Source organism: Cygnus atratus, chromosome 4 (genome assembly GCF_013377495.2).
Source record: "Cygnus atratus isolate AKBS03 ecotype Queensland, Australia chromosome 4, CAtr_DNAZoo_HiC_assembly, whole genome shotgun sequence".
Classification (NCBI taxonomy): Eukaryota; Metazoa; Chordata; class Aves; order Anseriformes; family Anatidae; genus Cygnus; species Cygnus atratus.
The window spans coordinates 10,489,798-10,504,258 of record NC_066365.1 but is presented as its reverse complement, the minus strand read 5'-3'; positions in this window follow the sequence as shown (position 1 = coordinate 10,504,258).

The following is a 14,461-nucleotide window of genomic DNA, read 5'->3' as shown; positions in this document are numbered from 1 at the left end:
CTACTCTTCTCTGTGTATTTTTAGCACTTTGCAAAGCACAGGGTTCCATATCTGACCAATCTCTATTGGAAAAAATACTGCAGTGTCTAATACATATAATCATTTGTATGGTTCTGGAGTTTGTTTACAAAGGCCTGATTCTGGCCTGTCTCCAGTTTTACAGTGAAATGGCTACTTTGAATTATTTTTATCAGTGTTCATGGTGGGAGGGTTAAAACAATTCAAATACATCATAGTTTTAAATAAGATTAACTTGTATTTAATTATATTTTACTGTTGATTTTTTCATTCCACAAGCTGATTTGAATATTGAATCCTTAGGAGAGTACTTCATATTATGCTTTGCTCTTCTATTTACTTCTTGTTTGTTGCCTTTTTTGAGGAATGAGTATTTAAAGAATAAATCAGTTGCAATTTTATTGATTGTATACTAGAGGCATCCTGTGAGGATTACCAGCTCATTTTTACAGAGAAATCAGGTCTAAGGACATGTTTTTCCTCATTATTCTGTGTAGCTCAAATCAGTAAGTGTTGTCATTGTGCCATCATTATTATTTCACAGTAAAGATCACATTGAACAGCATAGAAAAGGTCAACTACTTCATTTCCTCTACAATGAAAATCCAAGTGCCTCCATAATTTTCCTTCAAATCAAAGTGTGTGTCAATTTAAAACCTCCATGCTCTGCAGGTCATTCTGTAAAAAAAATAAAATAAAATAAAAATAAAAAATCCTTATGTTTCAGAAGAAAATATTGTTTATGTCTGTGATGTCTTGATAGTGAATTTAAACGGATAAACACTCTAGAGTCAGATCTAATATGACATGACTCCACTTGAATGCTGAGACAGTTAAAGAAATTGACTTTTCAAAAAGCAAACAAACAAACAAAAAAGGAATGGATTCTTTCCTGCTAGGATATTGAGTGAGTAACAAGTGGTGAGTTTTTTTTTTTGTTTTTTTTTTTTTTTACATAAAGTACTTTATGACTAGTCTGATAGTAAAAGATGAGGTTTAAGTTATTCTAGCAGAGTTTTTCAGAGGAGTAGGATGCTAACACAGCCAAAAGAATCCAGGAAAATTAAAGGAAAAAAGGTTTGAATATTGCCAATCTGTCAGCCTGGAAATCTGCTTGAGACAGTCTGAGATACCCAAGCAGCCTTTTTGCACTTGGAGAAGCTTTAAAGTGAGCACTTCTTGCTCTGTCCACTCAGGGCCACTAGAGGATCCTACAGGCAATACAGACTCATGTGAGACATTGATTGCACACTAAGACTTACCTCTGATGTTGCATAGAAAGTGAGATTGGTTATAGATCAGCATGCTGTTCTGCGGATGTTGCTGCTTCATTTTCATTCCTCTGAAACCTGCTGTTTCCTCCTCACATTTTAATGTTAACAGCAGAAGCATAAAATAAAACTCAATAATATCTGTTTATAACAAAAGCAAAAGAATCTCTTACTGATTCTGTAATGTTGTGAATAATACAGCTAGTGGGGGAAATTGCTGTCCTTGAAATACACTCATGCCCCATTTTTGAAGGTGATTTGAAAGTCCATTAGAAGAATGAAAATACAGTAGGACACTTTATTTCTCACTTTTTTCCCTCTGCAAACCACAGACCTCATTTCACATCAGGACAAAGGAGAGGGAGTCTTTTTGTAAAAGATATTTGGGCTAATGTAACAAAGGAAAAAAAAATGAAGATGAGTATTTGTTGTGGGTGGTGGATGTTAGAGACTGCTCTGGTTTTGACCTCAGCATTACTTTAACTGATTGCTTTAGTTAAATTCAGGCAAAAGCATGTCAACCTATAGGCAAATATTAAACCAAAGTTGTCTATAAAACCATATTTGAAGTAAAGTCAGTTATATAAAACAAGAGTGGGGTCAAGTACAAAGTAGGTGCAGCAACTGAGATTTTTTGTTATTATTTTACAGTTTATAAATATCTTCATAAAAACCTCAAAGATACCAGAAGGTATAAGCAATGTGTTTGCATTTATGATACACTTCAGAAAGTGTAAGAGTTTTAATACAAGTCAAGGACAGGACATTTATATTTCAAGTTAGTCCTTTTAGAGAATACTCAGCATGACCATCCTGCAGTGACGAGCCATCATGAAATAAATGAGACTCTCCTGTCCATCATTTGCCTACCCTGCAGAAGCAAAATCTTCCAGAAGACTTGGGATCTATTCTGTCAAGTCAACAAGTTCTAATTTCAAGCTGTTTTGCTTTTAATTATTAAAGTTCATGCTCTTTGTGCAGTCTGAGTAGTAAAAAAAAATAAAATAAAAAAAACCAATCTGCTGTATACATAGGATTAATCTCCTTCTTTTTTTCTCTGCCATTCCAGATACTTGTTATCAAAGGCAAATAGACCCCAATATCCCTCCCAAAAAGTATTTGAAAACTTCAGATTGAGATAACTTAGCAGGTTTTTACCTTTGCAGTCCTTTTACATGTCACAGTCTGTAAAATGAAAAAAAAAATAGGCCAGAAGTTTAGTACAATCTTTCCCTTCTGTTTTAGATTCATGCTAACAAACAAACAAAAAAAAATACCGTTTCCCTTGTTCTCTACTCCTCATATTATGTTTGCCCTATAAACAAGTGCTCGCTACAGTCATGCACACAGTTTTAATTCTTAAACATAATTTTCCAAATCTTGGGTCCTACATTTAGTATATGCTATTATGTACCCAGGCTCTCAGAAGTATTAAAATCAGTTGGAATTATACAGAAATGCGTTGAAGGATCTGTGTCAAGGTGCCTTGAAATATTGAGACCTAAACACCATCTGGTTCTATCAAAAACTAACGTGTTAGACAAGTGAAGCAGTTCTGAAAAATCAGGCCACTTAGAGCCTCAATATGTAACATGCTGAGAAACTCCTGCCCTTCAGGATCAAGATTCATTTTAAAAATTTAAGTTTGAAATGTTGGTCATAATTAATTTTCTGCTACAATTAGTTTGAGGCCAAACAATAGAATACAGATCACAAATCTAGTCTTTAGCTGGATCCTAAGGACGTCTTTGCTTTGAAATGTAATATGCCTGAAGAAAAAGAGACAGTGTCCCCCACAATCTTTGTTCCTTATGAGAATTTAAATATTTAATGTGGGAGAATGTAGAGTTACATTTTAAGTCTATGTACTGAATATAGCTAAGCCACTCATATTACATATTTCTTTGTTAAATTTGTTCTTCAGCAATCCTTTTGATGATTTATTTCCCAAGTCAACAGACATTACAGGGAACATCAGTGAAACATTTAATGTTATTGTTAATTTTTCATCACAGTTTATTATTTTAAATTGGTACATTGTTGCTAAAAAATAACAAAACTTTATTAACTAAAACTCCTAATTTGGCAAATCTCATGGTATAATTTCTGCTGAGCCTTTTTTCTTTTTTTTTTTTTTTCAGTGTTTTGTCTATCTTTACCCTTATTCAAGGTTACAAATACTGTTTTTCTCAGGCAGAGACTTTTTTACAGCAGAGTCATGAAATCCGGGAGGTTTGTGGTGAAAGACTGAGATCCTAAACCTGATATCACCCAGCCTACTGATTTTTTTTTTTTTTGAGAGAGATTTTTTTTACCCCATTTACATCTTCAGTAACACTGTTTGTGACTTTTGCTGGTCCACAAGACTTATTGTGTATGCACTCTTTAAAATAGATTAAGAGGAAAATGGAGACAGTGCTTTGCTGGCAGATGCCTATTCTTTCGTTGCATACCTAACATGTCCACATTATCCTCTCTTCTACCAAAACAGATTTCTTGATATGAATCTAAACACAAACAGTCTGAGAATTTTCAGGTGTGGTTAGTCATTTTTTGTATTGCTTAGAAAACACTTATTGGGAATATTCAATGTTTTGGTACATTTCCCTGCTTGCCAGAAATGGCTGTTTCCCACTGCTTTGCTGGGGCCTGTGGAAATAACCCAGAAACTTTTAAAACTGTAACTCACTAAAACACTTTTTAAAGCTTAAAAAAAGTAGGAGAGAAAACAATAAACACTCACCACCACCACCACCATGTAAGACCCACTGGAAAACATGTGTTTAATTTCCTCACAGCACTTTCTCCTTTATGCTGCTTGGATTCACAGGTGCTACCTCACCTTCTCCTCCTTTTGCAGTTTCTTCAGCCTGCATGACACTGACATTTTTGCCTGCCCCATATAGTCAAGAACGTGGATATTTGCTACTGGGAGTATTTCCCTCTTTATTAAGTGTTCCTAACTCAGAAAACTAAGAAAACAGGTTCCCTTTTCTGACCTAACAAGCTGTGTATGAGTTTCTCAACACCTGCTCCAAACGCATTCATCCGTACCATGCTCAGCCACACTTGAATAGCTGCACAGATCAATTATTGTAATTTGTTATTGTTCATGAAGAGTGTTAACTCCAGCTACCCCACATTCAAATACAGGCATGCAGTAGGAATTGGCAAGGAGTTACAATAATAATGGTCATTAACAGTGTTGTTACTATTATGAGTACTAACCAGTAAAGGCTTTCAAGGATTTAGTTTATTTATTTATTTATTTTTGCTACATGAGTGTTATTTGTTCTTGCACTTCCATCAGGTAAGACGGTAATATTGATATGCTGCAATTTTCTGTTTAATGCGCTCTTCACGTGTAACACATGGTTTAAAATGACCAGGAAAAAACAAACAAACAAACGAACAAAAATAATTGAAGTGTGGACATATTTGCTGCTTGTTTCAATTATACCACATGTCCTTTTGGTCTCTAAAATGGATTATATCATCTTAATTACCAAAAGGATGAAAATCTAACTACCACACTGCTTTAAACAAATTGGTCCATCAGAGCAACATACTTGGAGAAATAAAATAACATGCATTTGTGTCTTTATAGATCCCTGCTAGAAAATAAATAAAGGAAAGGAAAAAGACTCTCCTAAAAATAAGATTCTGAAAAGTCTCCTTTGAAAAGCTGAGGTTTCAACAGAAAGTTTTCTACAGCTTAACAAGCTAGAACTTATGGCCTGGCTTTTGTTATTCCTCTAAGACTTTTCTCCCATTGCTTTCACTAGTTCAGCTGCAGTGCTCATACCATTGGTAGACTGCCACAAAGGACAGTGGCAGGATCCAGCATTCATTATGCTCGGTACAACTGGAACTCAGCACCATTAATATTACCAGAGCAATCCTCTGCCCCCACCTTCAAAGCAAGCAGTACTCCCATCCTAGCAGTAGCAACTCAGCTCTGTAAGTGTCAGATGATGATGATGTTTATTTCCTCTTAGGATCAGGATATACACGGCACAAGCAGGAAAAAAAAAAAAAAAAAAAAAGAAGTAGAGAGAGAGACTAGAATATATTGTAGCTGATGAGAGAAGCACTTCTTCTCCAGTACTGGCTTTGAAAATACCTAGTTCATGAACACTAAGATGCTCGAAAAATATACTGATTATTAGAGTGTAATTTCCACTTATGATGTTGACTGAAATGTGTTCCAGATTCCAGGAGCAGCAAGGAAATTTCTTGCTACAAAACATATGAAATAAGGAATGTCTTGGAATGACTGCTCAGGCACACCAGTGAATAAGCTCATAACCAGCTCTGGCACAGCACAGTTATGCAGAAACTCTGCTGCTGGTGCTGTGTACAGATCCCAAGTGGTATGTTGAAAGTGAAACACAGATGAAAAAACAGTGTGGGATGGATGGGGAAGAAAAGAGACAAATATCAAAACAATTTGCTTAGAGGGACAGGAGGGCTTGACTAGAATTTATTCTAGACGTCTTGTTTACAGAATGTAAATGCTCAAAGTTATTCAAAGGAGCTAAGCAAACTTCTTTCCTTTTCAAAGTATTTTAATAAATCTTACATGATGCTTTTAAAATATTTTGAACATAGTTTGCTTCCTCTGTATGTCTTAGTAAGAAACTGATGCTGCGTACAGAGCTTCATTAACCTCAGTCTAGTTTCTGCTTCTGTTGTGTGTTTTGTTACAAATGTTTGGACTTCAAGCAAGCTGCTCTAGGTTATTTTGAAGTGTTGCTCTATGCCAATAGCAACTATTCTGTTGCCTCCAAGCAGGTTCATTAAAATCTCTGTGGAGTAGCATGCTTTTATTTGGAATTAATTCTAGTACAGCTCCTGAAACAGCAGTTTCTGATTGATCTTGAAAGCTACTTTGGGTTTGGCTTTACTGCAAACCCCTCTGGTGCGCCTTGTGCCTTCTAACTGGGTTCACTATAGACAGCTTTTCAAACTATTTAAACCCTTGGAAAGCTATTGCTGTTATAAGCTTCAGTGATTTTTTGTTTTGTTTTGTTTGTTTGTTTAACTCTACGAGTAGCAAGCTATGAAATTCCAGTAAGCAATAATTTTTCCCCCTGCTAATCACCTTCTTTCACCAGATCATTTCACCTTTTTCTAGCTGCAATACTTTTTTTCCTGAACATTAACATGAATTGGTATTTGTTTTCATTTAAGCTATGCCAGTTTGCACAACTTGCTTTCATTTTCCATGCTAATGGCCGTCATCTTCTTGCATGGTTATAAATTCGGGGGGGGGGAAATAATCAGTTTACAGTTTTTAAACAATGTATGATCACAGTTTTTTTATCTCTTTCCCTTCATCTTACCTCCAACTTTGGAAAATTGTTAATACAATTGCAAGTAGTATCACTAGGTCTTGAGTATCATCTTAAATTTGAAGAGAAATGAATGTTGATATTTCTGTCTGACATGTCTTAAATTATAACTACTTTTCAGTGATGAGATGCTTCATCACTTTTACAGCTTGTCTCAAGGACCTGTATTAGTAGGTGGAGTGCTATATGATTCTGTGTTCTTTTTACTGATAAAGTGAAAATTAGTCAGAAAACCCAATTACTATTTTGCAAATGTCTTTTCCAAGTGACTTTGCTTTATTGGAGAATGGCTTCTTCATTCTGGTTACTCTCATTGTTATTATTAATTATGGCTGTACCTAAAATTCTTACACTGGAGTAGAACTAATTTGTGCTTGGTTTGTAGAAGCATTTACAAAAAAAGGGAATTCCTGCCCAAATGGCTCCTGATCTAATTATTAAGCATAGGGTAACAAAGAAATACAGTCAATTTGCAGTGTCAGGCAGACAATATTGAAAGGCTTCAATAGAATAGAGTTTAGAGAGCTTCAACATTCTGAAAATCTTAAAGCTTATAAAAGTGCTTTTGAAGTTTTTGAGGAAGCTTTTCTGTGAGAGGTTTTTTTTTTGTTTGGTGGTTGTTGTTGTTGTTAAGAAGGGAGTTTTGTTCAGTGTGAAATTTTTCCCCTTCTAGCCTGTCAGTCTGACTCTACTAGGGCTTTCCATGTCAACGTGTGTTTTTGTCTCCATGTGGAATGGCACCAAAAGTTAAACGACCCTGCTTATTGCATGGGTTTGATATGATAGATCCTTATCTGTTAAGGAATCCACTGCAGTCTGTGTCTGCCTATAGAATAATAGAATCATTAAGGTTGGAAAAGACCTTCAAGATCGACCCTGGAGGGAGGAGAAAGGGTCTGGGAAATGGAGGGCTCCCCCCTGGTTGACGAGAGAGTAGTTCGGGAGCGTCTGAGTGGGCTCAATGCACACAAATCCATGGGTCCCGATGGGATGCATCCACGTGTGCTAAGAGAGTTGGCAGAGGTGATCGCCGAACCGCTCTCTATCATCTTTGAAAGGTCCTGGAGAACAGGAGAGATGCCTGGAGACTGGAGGATAGGCAATGTCACTCCAGTCTTCAAGAAGGGCAAGAAGGAGGATCCGGGAAACTACAGGCCAGTCAGTCTCACCTCTGTCCCTGGAAAGGTGTTGGAAAAACTTGTTCTGGATGCCATCTCCAAGCAATTGGAAGAGAAGAAGGTTATGAGGAGTAGTCAGCATTGATTCACCTAGTGGAAGTCGTGCTCGACCAACCTCATTGCCTTCTATGATGGCATCACCAGCTGGGTAGATGGGGGGAGAGCAGTGGATGTCATCTACCTTGACTTTAGCAAGGCTTTTGATACTATCTCTCACGACATCCTGCTAACAAAGCTGAGAAAGTGTGGGATAGAGGAGTGGACAGTAAGGTAGGTTGAGAACTGGCTGACTGGCTGAGCTCAGAGGGTGGTGATCGGTGGCGCAGAGTCCGGCTGGAGACCTGTGACTAGTGGTGTTTCCCGGGGTCAGTGCTGGGTCCGGTCCTGTTCAACATCTTCATCGACGACCTTGATGAGGGAATAGTGTCTGCCCTCAGCAAGTACGCCGATGACACAAAGCTGGGAGGAGTAGCTGACACGCCAGAAGGCTGTGCTACCATCCAGCAAGATCTGGACCGGCTGGAGAGATGGGCAGGAAGAAACCAAATGAGGTTTAATAAGAGCAAGTGTAGAGTCCTGCACCTGGGAAGGAACAACCACATGTATCAGTACAGGCTGGGGGATGACCTGCTGAAGAGGAGCTCTGAGGAGAAGGACCTGGGGGTCCTGGTGGACGACAAGTTGACCATGAGCCAGCAGTGTGCCCTGGTGGCCAAGAGGGCCAATGGGATCCTGGCGTACATTAAAAGGAGCGTGGCCAGCAGGTCAAGGGAGGTGATCCTCCCTCTCTACTCTGCCCTGATCAGGCCTTAATTGGAGTACTGTCTCCAGTTCTGGGCTCCCCGGTACAAAAAAGACAGGGATCTCCTGGAAAGAGTCCAGCGGAGGGCCACAAAGTTGATACGGGGCCTGGAGCATCTTCCCTATGAAGAAAGGCTGAGAGGCCTGGGTCTGTTCAGCCTGGAGAAAAGAAGACTGGGAGGGGATCTTATCAATGTGTATAAATACCTGAGGTGTGGGAGACAGAGGGATTTGGCCAACCTCTTTTCAGTGGTCTATGGGAACAGGACAAGGGGCAATGGCCACAAAATGGAGCACAGGAAGTTCGGCACCAACATGCCAAAGAACTTCTTCACAGTGAGGGTGACGGAGCACTGGAACAGGCTGCCCAGGGAGGTTGTGGAGTCTCCTTCTCTGGAGATATTCAAGGCCCGTCTGGATGCCTACCTGGGCAGCCTGCTCTAAGGAACCTGCTTTGGCAGGGGGGTTGGACCCGATGATCTTTTGAGGTCCCTTCCAACCCCTTCAATTCTGTGATTCTGTGATCATCTGGTCCAGCCATCACCCTACTACCAATGTCACCTGCTAAACCATGTCCCTAAACATCGTGTCCAACCTTTTCTAGAACACCCCCAGGGACAGTGATGCCACCACTTCCCTGGGCAACCTGTTCTTCCACCTGGTAGATTTCTATTTTAAATAACTCATATGCAGACATTTTTATTCTTCCTTGTCTCAACAATTTCCACAGACAAATAAAAATTGTTGGGATTTATTTTCTGCTGCCCAGAAGTTTTCCTGTATTCATTTTCACTTCATGACTTTTAATATAAGATAGCCTTGCACCAACCTTTGCAATACATTATCCTCCTTTTTTTTTTTTTCCAAATGGAAACATTTGCCTTGTTTTTGAGCAGAAGTAGGGCAGAATAGCAGTTTTTTGGATGTTTGATGTTTCATTTGTGATGCTTCCTTTTCTGCAGCATTGGAACTGCATTCAGCTTTCAGCAACAAGGGAATTCATTCCCATCTCTCAGTTCCCAATACCCATCTTAATTTCTTGAGTCTGGCATAGGTGTAAGTGCTCTATTTTGCTTCTGACTTCAGCACTTGGTAGTGTTTTTACACTTTGAAGTGCAATACTAATGTTCTCAGAAATCATCTTAATAATGGCCTCTTTCCCTTGTCTGTTTCTTTTGCACCGGTCTCTTTGACTTGACTATTTTGGTGCCTCTTTCTCCCAGCCATGTTCTGGAACCTGAGCTCGTACTGAAAAGCATTTTGATTCCCAAATAACCTCAACGAAATCACTAAGATCTTGCAGAGCAGATTGTTAAGCACTGTGTTCCAAGACTGCATGATCTCAGCCTTGTTGAGACTGTAAAGTAGTTAGATACTTCTGTTTTACCAGGCTCTGATTTCATTAAGGATTACCAATACTCTCTGAAAATATGTCCTGGCTTATCATCCCTTACAGTTTCCTTCCCTTCTCCTTCTTGCCTTAATTTTCCTCCTCAAAGCACTCCCTCTTCAATATTCCTGCATATCCAGTTATTAGCACAAACACACTGCTATTTCCCAACACTGAACAGCCTATATCTGAAGCTATCCCCTATCTAAGCAGCTCATACGTGAGAACATTGCCATTGCTTAAGTGTGGTCATGCACTTAGACTAAGTGTTGCTTTATCTCTTTCCAGACATATTTTCTGATGGTGATTGGTCCCACATTAGACTACTCTCCCTTGCTCTACCTCCTTGAGTACCTGGAGGTACTACTTTACTTTTCTGTGATGTTTCTGTTGGCATTAGAGAAAAAATAAAGCTCCATAAGAACCGAAATAGTGGATATGTTACATCACTAAAGAAGCCATGATAACATAATTCATGAAAAAAGAACACTTAGTTAATTGCTACTCTCCGGATGAGAATAGCAATGGAAGGAAGTGTCCTAGAAGTGGAGAGTCCCTCTTGGTACAACACAGTCTCATTCAGCAAACCACCTGAAACAAACCAAAATGCCACATAATCTTTTCGAATGTTTTCGTATTTTGGCTACAATAAGACACAAGCTACTGTATCCATTTTTCGTAGAGCCATAGAATATACTGAGTTGGTAGGGACCCACAAGGATCATTAGGTCCAACTCCTGGCTCCATGCAGGACCACCCCAAAATCAGACCATATGTCCGAAAGCATTGTCCAAATGCTTCTTGGACTCTGGCAGACTTGCTGCCATGACAACTTCCTTGGGGAGCCTGTCCCAGTGCCCAACCACCCTCTGGGTGCAGAACCTTTCCCCAACACCCAGCCTGACCCTCCCTTGTCCCAGCTTCATGCTGTTCCCTCAGGTCCTGTTGCTGTCCCCGGAGAGCAGAGCTCAGCGCCTGCCCCTCCGCTCCCCTCGTGAGGGAGCTGCAGGCTGCCATGAGGCCTCCCCTCTCAAGGGAGCTGCAGGCCGCCATGAGGCCTCCCCTCAGCCTGCTCTGCTCTGGGATAAACAAACCAAAGGACCTCAGCTGCTCCTCATACTCCTCATCTTGTCCTCTAGACCCTTCTTTGTAGCCCTCCTTTGTCTCACTAGTAGTTTTATGTCCTGATGTTGTGGCACTCAAAACTGCACACAGTACTCGAGGTGAGTCTGCAACAGCACAGAACAGAGCGGGACAGTCACTTCCCACGACCAGCTTGCAATGCTATACTTGATGCACTACAGAATATGGTTGGCCCTTTTGGCTGGCAGGGCACACTGGTGACTCAGTGAACAGGCATTTCAAAAAGCTCATTTCTGCTGCCTATTGTCAGCACGTTTATCTACTCTAATATGCATGTGCTATGAAAACAGATGAAAAAAGTTATGGATTTTTATAGTACACTATGAATTTTTGGCAGCAGCAGCAATATTTGCACATACTATTGGAATCAGAAAATTAGATTTTTAATGTCTTTTTAAACATAGCTAACACATAAATAAACTGCTGTGCTTATTATAGATCCATAATAATAATAATAATAATAAAATTAAAAAAAAATCTGATTTGAAGCTCACCCTTCCAAAGCATTCCCCTGAGATGGATCCTCTTAACTCCCAGCAAAGAGAGTGGGAGCCAGAGCTTCTTATTTTCCAGAATCAGGCCCTACGAGACCAGAATGTTTGTTCTTTTACATTGTTCAGTAATATTTAATACCCAGAAAATGCAGATTGCCAACTGTTAGACATAATCTCACAGCAGTTACACACTGTGATATTTAAATCTTATAGTTACTTTTGTATGAGTGATACTCAGAAAACTTGAAACTTGACAGTAAATAAATATTTGGGTGTTCAACTTAACTTGCTTATTGGTACATGTCGTTGGAAGCTTGATAATACAGATTGATAGTTCAGAAAATTAAACTAGCAAAGGTGATCAGGAGGGGTGATATGTTTATGCAAGTGTATTTGCATGGCTTACTCTGTTCTGCTTGAGCTATAATATCAAATTATGATGCATTTTCCTCTTGGGAAGCAACATGATGGAGCTGGTTGGACCTGTGGGTGGTATGGTTACCTGTGGTCCCACCTGCACTGCACAAGATTGAACTGTGATGAATCCTTGGTTTGCCCCTTCCTATTTTTTCTTTTTTTTTTTTTTTTTAAGTGTGTGTTTAGGGTTGGTATTTTGTTCTTCTGTTTTTTTGTGTGTGTGTTTGTTTTGTTGTTGTTGTTTTGTTTTGTTTTGTTTTTTTCCTGAATGTAAATAAAGTAGCAAGAAAGACTGTTCCAGAAGGCAGTTCTTAGGCATGAACCAGTGGAGTGTCATCTTTTTTTCTTCACACCTGCTGGAGAGACAAAACAAACAAACAAACAAACAACAACCAACCAACCAACCTGTAACAGTTACAAATGCAGTTGTCTGTCACAGTAAATGCAATGAGATACTAATGGGACAACTGTTGAATGGCTTCGGCACAGAAGAGGTTTGACAGACGGGCTTTCCTCAGGCAGTACTCATGGCTTCAGCAAAGCTGAATCAAGCACTCCACTTTGCAGGCTTGCAGGATGCCATTTGGAGAATACATTTTCAACTGATGTTATTATACAGTATTTAAAGGGAAACAGTAAGACTCCCATGTAGGATGGGACTCCATCTGGACTATGAAAAGTGTATTGCTTAGCAACTAGCCGTTTACTGTTTTGTTATTGTTTCAAGTGTTTCTCCAAACAAGTCTGTCTGTTGTTGTTGTTGTTTAGTTTGTTTCTTTTTTTTTTTTTTTTTTTAACCAATTTAAAATACAAATGAAGAAAAAAAAAAAAAGACTCTAAAACCCAGAGCTGCCTTGTGACAGAATGCATGGCAATTCCTACCGGTCCATGCCCAAAATCAAGACTGTGATCCTACCACTACTCACTACCACATAAAAGGACAGACTTTTCTGTAAGACCCCACTCTCCGTGACCAACTGGATGCTCTCTTTTATATTCATACACTGGCTATAGAATCATAGAATCATTAAAGTTGGAAAAGACCTCCAAGATCATCTGGTCCAACCATCCCCCTACCACCAATGTCACCCACTAAGCCATGTCCCTAAGCACCACATCCAACCTTTCCTTGATCACCCCTAGGGATGGTGACTCCACCACCTCCCTGGGCAACCCGTTCCAATGCCTAACTACTCTGAGAAGAAATGTCTTCTCATTTCCAATGTGAACCTCCCCTGACGCAACTTGAGACCATTCCGTCTAGTCCTAACACTAGTTACCTGTTAGAAGAGGCCGACCCCCAGCTCCCCACACCTTCCTTTCAGGTAGTTGCAGAGAGCAATAAGGTCTCCCCTTTGCCTCCTCTTTTCCAGAGTAAACAACCCCAGTTCCTTCAGCTGCTCCTCATAGGATTCGTGTTCCAGACCCTTCACATCAAAGGGCTTTGTAGCCCTTCTACATCACTTCAAATAACTAATGTATTGGGGTTAGGAGCCTCAGTCCATTTCTATAAAATGTATTTTTCTTTAATTTAGCTTTCTAACATTTGGAGCTTTTGAATATATGAAACAGAAACCATGAATGCACACAAATGCAAGTATACATATACCTATATATATTTCTGAAAATCTGGTTGTGTCCAATCCTTTACCTGCAATCACTTCTTTAAAAATATTTATTCAACTCCTTCTCTTGTTAGGTAGGCAAGAATCATCTTATATGGATATTAAGCTGTCCACTAAAAGACTGAAAAACTCTTAAAGTCATAGAGTAATTCAGGGCAACCCATTTGTAACTCCTAACTTTGAAACACTTGTTTTGCCCACAGATAGCATTTATTTATGTAGAGTTGACTTGTAGAAAACTGTTGACTTTTATACTGTGGGAGAGATACTCTTATCACTTCCCTTGATAGAGTACACAGGGTAAGGATCCTCACTGCATGAAACACCCACATAACACACTACGTTCTTCTGAAACAATCCTCATAGTTGAGCCTTTATGAAAATATCCATTTTCTTTAACACACGTTTCAGAAGATGTGTGATTAATATTTGAACTATGCTTGCTGGAATCAGGCATGGCTTTTCACTCTGTGTTTGCAGAACACCAACTGGAATAAGGGTCTGTTTCCGTGACCAGTTCTGTTATTTAAATATATATATGTAATCATTATGATTTGGATATTTTGTTTTGTTTTGTTTGTCTTGTGTGTGTGTGTGCGTGTTTTAATATTATGCGTTCCTGGTGTATTTATGTGTTTCAGAAACCATTTTTTTTTTGTATGCCTTAGGACACTGAGGTCAAACTTGTCATGATTAGCCATTTGAAAAAAAAGTAAGATTTATTGGTGTGAAAGGACACAACAAGCGTACTGGACCCACAGTCAAATTAT